Source organism: Astyanax mexicanus, chromosome 5, assembly GCF_023375975.1.
Source record: "Astyanax mexicanus isolate ESR-SI-001 chromosome 5, AstMex3_surface, whole genome shotgun sequence".
NCBI classification, from domain to species: domain Eukaryota; kingdom Metazoa; phylum Chordata; class Actinopteri; order Characiformes; family Acestrorhamphidae; genus Astyanax; species Astyanax mexicanus.
This window is the reverse complement of record NC_064412.1, coordinates 27,791,528-27,799,675: the sequence shown is the minus strand read 5'-3', so window position 1 is coordinate 27,799,675 and position 8,148 is coordinate 27,791,528. Positions and strand designations below refer to the sequence as shown.

Genomic DNA, 8,148 nt, shown 5'->3' with positions numbered 1-8,148 from the left:
GAGGAAAGTTCCTGGACTTTGGTGCCCAGCAGTCCGCTCTCATTTCCATGAATATGCAAATCCGCTGAGGTGAAAGACTGTAGCTCCACCCACAGGATTACTTGGTGACCTAGCAACAGCCATAGAGAGTGGAGAGTGTGAGGGTGAGAAAGTGAGGGAGGTAGAGAGCAAGAGAAAGAGAGAGAGAGAGAGAGAGAGAGAGAGAGAGGGAGGAGCTTTAGTTCAGTAACTCTCTGGCTGCTGCAGCAGCAGCTCTGGTGCTTCTGTGAGTTACAGAGTCAGTGAGTGTGTTTGTGATTGTATGGGAGAGGGTGAGTGTGTGTATAGGTGTGTGTGTGTGTGTGTGTTGCAGATTGAGTGGGATTTACACACAGTAAGCATGGCCAGGCGGCACTAAGAAGAAAGACTCTTTCTTTCTTTCTTTCTTTCTCTCTCTCTCTCTCTCTCTCTCTCTGTTTCTCTGGGTGGCTTGTCAGATTTGCTGGACTGGGATTCACCTGTTGGGACTGTAGTTGGAGTGTATGACTGACTGCACTGAGTATTGCTGGACTGAACTGTGTGGAGTGGATATACACTGACCATGTGGACTACAGTGCTGTAACACACACGGTAAGAGAAACACACACCTACACTGCCTGAAAGAGAGAGAGAGAGATCATATAGGTCTGTCTCTGTGTGTCTAATTTTCTTTTCTATATCTATTTTTCTTTCTCTTGCTCTTTCACCCTCTCCCTCTCTTTCTCTCTTTATCACTTTCTCTCTCTCCTCTCTCTCTCTCTTGCTCTTTGTCGCTTTCTCTGCCTCTGCTCTGATAATAAGATTAGGTATTAAGGCCAGCTTGTTTATATAAAGATGACTGGGGGTCATTAAGGTTCTTCCCTGTGTGTGTGTGTGTGTGTGTGTTAGGGCAATGTATAGGCAAGTATTCTCAATACAATGTGTATCACAATACAGGAGTTACATTTCAATACATCACTGTGTCTTTTGTGTCACTGTAAGCTATACAATATTCCTATTGTTTAAAAATCAAATTTTAGAAAAACTGTCATTGTATAAAACTTTCACTTTCATATTAATAAAATCCATGTTAAAGTTCATCAAATCAGTTGGATTCAATGATACAGAGTACAAGTAGAGTACTGCTATCTAAATTTTGGAATTTAAACACAACACAACACTAAATAAACTAGTGTCTGCTAGGGCTGTAACAAAATGAATATTTTGGAAGTCGACTAATTTGATGATTATTCTTTTTTTCGATTAGTCGATTAGTCAACAATTATTTCTGCCATGTCCTCCATTTCTTAAAACGATAGAAACAGCTGAACATGAGATTTAAAAGGCATTTAAATGTCTAGATGTTTAAACGTTAAAATGATCAGATATTTTGTAAGTAAATATGTAATCTGTTGTGTTTGGGCACTTTTGGAGACACAGATCAAATTGAGTGTAACCTGTGTGAATGATCCATTTACCCATCTCCCATTGCGCTTCTGTCTTCAGCACTTTGTGTAATGTGATACTTTTACAAATTAACGATAAGTCGACAAATTTAAATAATCGACTTTGTTGATTATATTGACTAATCGTTGCAGCCTTAGTGTCTGCCACCAACCTTTACGTATAAACTAATAATTTAAAATATAATATAAATATTGCTATACTTCAGTATAATCAGTATTTTCTTACAACCATAGTGTCTGTGATTGTGTGTTAAGGTCGTACTTGTGTGGAAGCCTGGATCTACAGGGGAACTAGAGAGAGAGCGTCATGTAGGCAACATTTTGCACTATGATTAGCTCCATGATTAACTCCAGCTTTAGCTTGTGAATTAATGAATCACTTCTACACGCTGAACATGTATGAACCTGGCTGATGGACTATATTGTCTAAACATAATAAAAATACTATAAAAAAATATATATATATACTTTTAAACTAACAAGCGTATATCTTCAGCATAAGAGGGCGAAGCTAAACTGCTATATGGTGAACAGGTGGAAATTTTATTTTATGAGAAATGTGCTGATTTTTCTGGTATTACAAAAGAGCGTTTTTTACAGTTATGTTTTTGCTTAAATGCTGTATTGCTGGAAAGTGGACGTTATTCTTTTAAAACATTAAAGCAGCATTATGTGAGAATAGATATTTATTTGCTCATGGGCTCCCCCTACAGTTTGGGAGCGCCCTGTTGTGTATAGCTATACACATGCATTCGTTGACAAGCTGAGAAATACTAAATATAAATCTGAAGTAAAACAACCTTGTGAACTGTGGCGGTAGAGTAACAGAACACATAAAACATTAAATAAATAGTGAAGCACTGAGATATAGAAAAGTCCACATCACCCATACACTTATTTTTTATTGATTTATTTAGTATTATTTTAAATTGTTGTGTTTCTTTGTCTTTAAAGTGACCACACACTTACTTCTCTCCAGGCAGCCAGACTGTAATGCTGACATTTTGCTCTTTGGCTTCACCAGAGAGCACTCTTATCTCTGTAGAGTGGGAAAATTGAGTGTGTGTTTATTTGTCTTTGCAGTAATGAGACCCCCAGGGGTCTTTTTATCTCTCTGCCTTGGGTCCACAAGCTTGAGGAAATCCAGAGTCTGTCTCAGTATCTGAGACAGTGTGTGTTTGTAGTGTAGGGATGATGGATACTGTTTTGTGTGCGTGAGAGAGAGAGATTCAGCTGGCATTGCTACTTCATAGCATTTGTTGTATCACCTGTTGCTCAGTTCCCCACCCCTCTCTCTCACTTTCTCTCTCTCTCTCTCTCTCTCTCTCTCTCTCTCTCTCTCGCTCTTTCTACACACACACACACACACACACACACACTGTCTTTCTATCTTTGTGTTCCTTGCATACACTCTTGTTCACACTTTGCTGTGTGTGTGTGTGTAACATATGGTTGTGACAGCTTCTCTACAACTGTGTGGTGTCTCATTACACACACACAGACCAAAGTAGTGTCTTTCTTTAATTTGAAATCTGTAGTTGTGTCTGTGAGAGATTGTGTCACGCAGGAGGGTAAATCTGTGACCTTGACAATGATTTGATTTACTTACCACTCTTAGGAATTCATTGAATCATGATTCTCTGATTTAACTGTGATTCACTTTGACTGAATAGATTTAGTGAACAGTTTAGAACTACAGAGTAAACTGTTGTTAATGAGGGGGAGTAAGTCTTTGACTTTAGCACGATTAGTTCAATTCAGCTTTGCAGTGAAGAATTACCTTTAAAAATGCACTGAAATAAAAAAAAGTAACTACAGAAGTTTTTATACGGTTTTAGTTTTCAGTCACATTTCTTCAAATAATTCTTCAAATTAACATCAGGGTGGCTAAATATTCAAATTCTAACAATGATTCCAAATGAGCTGATTCTAACATTAATTCCAAAGGATTATTGAAATATACTTAGCTTTGTGCGTGTGTGAATCTGTCTGTGCAGGATATTACTAAATCTAAGTAAACTAAAAGTTCTACACACGGGGGATGGGGATATGACTCACTGGTTTCTGCACATCACCTCAGTGTGTGTGTGTCTGTGTTGGAGTGTGAAAGTGTCTCCTCAGCAGAATGGGGTGAATGGTTTCACAAGAGTCGAGGTGATGATGGAGACTAAGAGCTAAATATATCCACACAGTGCCACTTAATTCGTTCATTTTGCTTCTTTACACAGTCTTAGAGTGTTTAAACTAGAACTAGAAGGGAGATATAATTATAGATACATTCGTGTGTGCATGTGTCTCTGCGTTCATGCACACTAGGGCTACTTCTAAACACTGATTGAATGTAAAATGCTGCTGTTTGGTCATTCACTGCATTCATTTAAATTGTTAAAGCCAGAAGGTTAGTGTAGTGGGTGGGGTGGGCGATATGGCTCTAAAATAATATCACAATATTTCAGGGTATTTTTACGATAACGATATACTTGGCGATATAGGAAAACAGAAACATAATTAATTCATTTCAGGAATATAGTATAAGAGTATGACAGTATTATCATAATGTGGCAAAATAAATAATATAGCATAAAATAATATAATGCAGCAAATAATATTGCAGAATATTTTCATGCATATAAACTGCAAACTAAAACAATTATACAATAAATACACTTAAAGCTTCACAGTAAATAATAGATTACTTTTAAGACAGAACATCCCTGTTATCACGATATGGATTTTTAATATCATGATATTTCTGTGTCACGATATATTGTATACGATATAATATTGCCCACCCCTAGTAGTGGGTAAGAACACCACCCTCACCAAGGTTTAATTCCCTGGATGGTCAAGAACAACACTCTACAACATAAAAAGTCTTTGGTTAGGACTCTTAACTCATTTAAGTATATTTACCTACCTGTGTAAATTGATTTTCATGGCATTGTGGGAATTGTAGTGACTTTAGTAATATCAGTATTATGCTGTAGTCTTCTGTCTCTCTATTGAGAAAATGTCTTTTAGGCATTTAGTTTTCTGTTCTTTTTTCCCTGTCTTTCTATCTGTTTGTGGATGTGATGTTCAAACCGCCGTGTGAACCGAAGTGCGACTTTACAAATTGTTACACCCCTAGTGGGTTGTGAGGTGACACCAGTACAGACATTTAATTATCAATTATCCATGAGTCAGTACTCCTAATAGGCCTGATAATACACACACTGTTTTAAATTAAAGTTTGTATTCATAAAACCTATTTTGGTAGAGAGAGAGAAAGAGAGAGAGAGAGAGAATTTCACACACTCGTTTGCTTGATTATGCTCTCGCTCTCTCGCTCTCTCTCTCTCTTTCTGCTCATCACCTTTGCAGCAGTAAACAGAAAGATGGTGAAAAACCTGCATGTTTACATTAATTTCCATGAACATGCAGGGGGTCGAGTCCCAGGAAAAGGGACTTGGTGATAACAATCTTTGCCAGTCATGGAAGAGGAGTCATGGAAGAAGTCTTATAACCAAAAACTTGTTGATTAGGACCAGTCTTAGTCATGGAAGAAGTCTTATAACCAACAACTTGGTGATTAGGACCAGTCTTAGTCAGGGAAGAAGTCTTATAACCAACAACTTGGTGATTAGGACCAGTCTTAGTCAGGGAAGAAGTCTTATAACCAAAAATGTGGTGATTTAGGACTAGTCTAAGTCATGAAAGAAGTCTTATAACCAAAAACTTGTTGATTAGGAGCAGTCTTAGTCATGGAAGAATACTTATAAGCAAAAACGTGGTGATTAGGACAAGTCTTAGTCATGGAAAAAGTTGTATAACCAATGACTTGCTTATTAGGATCAGTCCCAATCAGCTAGGTTAACAGCACCCAAGGAGTCTCTGAACTAAGAAGAGGTTTATAATGTTTTATTTATAAGACAGTTTGTTATGACCACAGATTTATATCACGATAGATTCTTAATTTTATTCAGATATTGATATTAACAGACAAAACACTGGCTGTGATGTATGTAATCACACACTGAATGAGCTGTGCAGTATAGTACAAACATTAAATGACAATATTTAATGTCATTTTCATGATACACAGTATTTATCGCAATGTTTTGATACACAGACATAATGCATCAGCAGTGCATTATTTATACCCTTTTTTGGCCGCATATCATCCTATTTAACAGATTTTTTTTATACTGTTAAGAAATGCACAGTTGTATCAGGGATTTTTAAGCACCAAATCTTTGACATGCTTATTAAAGCATATTGTCAATACTATAAGAAAATTGATAATGATAAAATGTCTTTAATTTGCCCACATACTCACACTTTAATCATAAGTGTTACAGAAAAAAAAGAAAGAGAAGTTTGAAAACACTTGTGTTTAAGTGAGTTAGAATTATTTTTGGTGTATAAACGTCATAGAGAGGCTCAGAGAGGGAAAATAAAATAGCAGTACCTGCAGAATGTCGGTAATGGGCCTTTTAAGAGCCTAACTGAAAGATATTGAGTTATTGTATTTGTTGTTTTTGTTGTTTTTAGTGTGACTGCAGGTGTATGAATCATAAATGAACTTGGGCTTTGTGTTCTTGTTCTGTTGCTGCTCCACCTGCGTAAGGCCAACCTGTGTTACATAAGCTTTAGCCCAGGATTAGCCTACTGGCTACAAACAATACAGCTAAAGCTAACGCTCATCCTTCCTCACAGTGCTCAGATTAGACCTGTGAGGAAACCGCCTCAGAGTCTGTGTGTGAGTTTTGTTTGAGCCTCCACTCCCTCTCTGCAGCATTGCTGTGGGACTGGAGGATGTTTTTTTGGTCATATTGTGTAATGCATTATTCTGTAGAGCTGTATCCTAGCCTTCACAGCTAGTGATTACAGAGAGAAAATGTCATCTATTTTGTTTACTACTGTTCTAGCAGAATAAGTGTACCATATTATATTTTATGCTATAAATCAAAATTTTAAAATATTATTTTCACACAAATACTTTGAAATATGGGCCATTACCATCAGGGTACAATTTTATTTGCTGTTTGTAGCAAAAGGAAAAACCACACTGTTCTAATTTCCCATTAAATATCTACTAGACAGATTATATGTTTCCAGTATCATTTATTTTACTTCAGTTCTGCATATATGGAGTGCATTAGTTGTCGTTCGTTGCCATCTCAGATGTGTCATATCAGATTCAGTAATACGGCGAGAAAAAAAAAAAATTAGTTCGTGCAGCAGTGTTTTGTTAAAATGTATTTTTTTTTTATTCAGTGCTTTGTCATGTTGCCAAAAATATATTTACTGCAAAACCCTGAAATATTGCAATGCTACTTTAGGACCATATTGCCCACCCCTAGTGTACACCAGTAGTCAGAATGCACTGTGATCTATTAGTAAAATAAAATATTGCATCATATGTATGGCAAAGGGCGTGAATTACCATATTTGGAGAAAGATAGTGGGTGCCAGATGGATATAATAATCCATTTCTAAAGTTCTACAGGAATTTCACATTCATCAATCCGACAGTGTCAGTGCCAGTGTTGTCACAATACCAAAATTATGACTTTTAATAGGATACCTGCCTAAATATCTCCATATCGATACTGAAACTATACCACGGCAAAAACCGAAAACATAAAAAAATGAATGAAATAATAGAAGATCGAACATGCTAATAATAAAAAAATTAACAGAAAAGATGTGATTTTTATTCTTCATTTCAAGTCAGAACATAATAAGTTTATAGAATGTATTTGATAGTTAGCTTTGTTTGTAAAAAAAATAGAAACCAAGTCAACCAATACTCTGGAAATTAGAGGAAACTGTAAAATAAGGCATTTTAAAGCTGGGAGACATTTAAACTTTCAAATCTGCTGATATTTAGCCTTTTTTAGCCATATATATGGTTTATGCTAATGTATTAAGGCACTCTTGAGATTAACCTGAGAAAATGACATGGTTCGATTTTTGTGTCAAACGTGGCACCTGGTGCTGATTGGGTTAAAGTACAGGTACTAAAGAAATGGAGTATTGTACTGTATTTAATGTGACCGTATTTAATGAGTCAGCACAGTAATGATTGTGACAGTCAGTGTCTGTGTAGGATTGTCAATGAAAACAGATCGTGACTAAATTTAATGCAGGAGTATATTGTCACTGTCCAATGAAAAACAAGTATGTCTGTTTTTGTTGATTTTCAGTTCACTACATCATTTGCACACACAACTGCCTTACACTGTGTCAACATTTATTAATGAATAGACCAGTAGAAATTCTCCAAAATAACTTAAAATAAACACTTTTAACATTTGACTTCCATTAAATAGTGATTAAAGTTTAATCTCTCCTTTTTATATTCTCTTCTCACACTTCTATCTTACTCATGATCACTTTACTCTTCTTTACTGTTTACTCTAATGTAATTTATTCTCTTCCTTCTCATACATTCTTTGTTTGTTGTATGATGTCACAATAGAGGATGTGTCACCAAGTGTTCAGATTGTTTTATTATAAAATTTATTCTGACAGTACAATATCACAATGGGTTCCGATTGCTTCATTTTATTGTAATATTGGCTCAGAACCACAAATTCCATAATGGCTGTGTAACAAAGAGCACCAACACATTTTTTTTTTAATTCAGTGTTTTGTCATGTTGCCAAAAATATATTTACTGCAAAACCCTGAAATATTT

At 35.9% G+C, this 8,148-nt stretch overlaps 1 protein-coding gene across 1 annotated transcript in view; it reads left to right on the top strand.

Moving 5' to 3' along the window:
• Window positions 1-232: 232 nt before the first annotated feature.
• The window catches only part of rab11fip4b (RAB11 family interacting protein 4 (class II) b), a 42,033-nt gene continuing 34,117 nt past the window's right edge, over window positions 233-8,148 (top strand). Inside the window, exon 1 of the mRNA XM_015601607.3 lies at window positions 233-609. The gene's annotated coding sequence lies outside the window, so the exon portion shown is untranslated. The remainder of the gene's footprint in view (window positions 610-8,148) is intronic.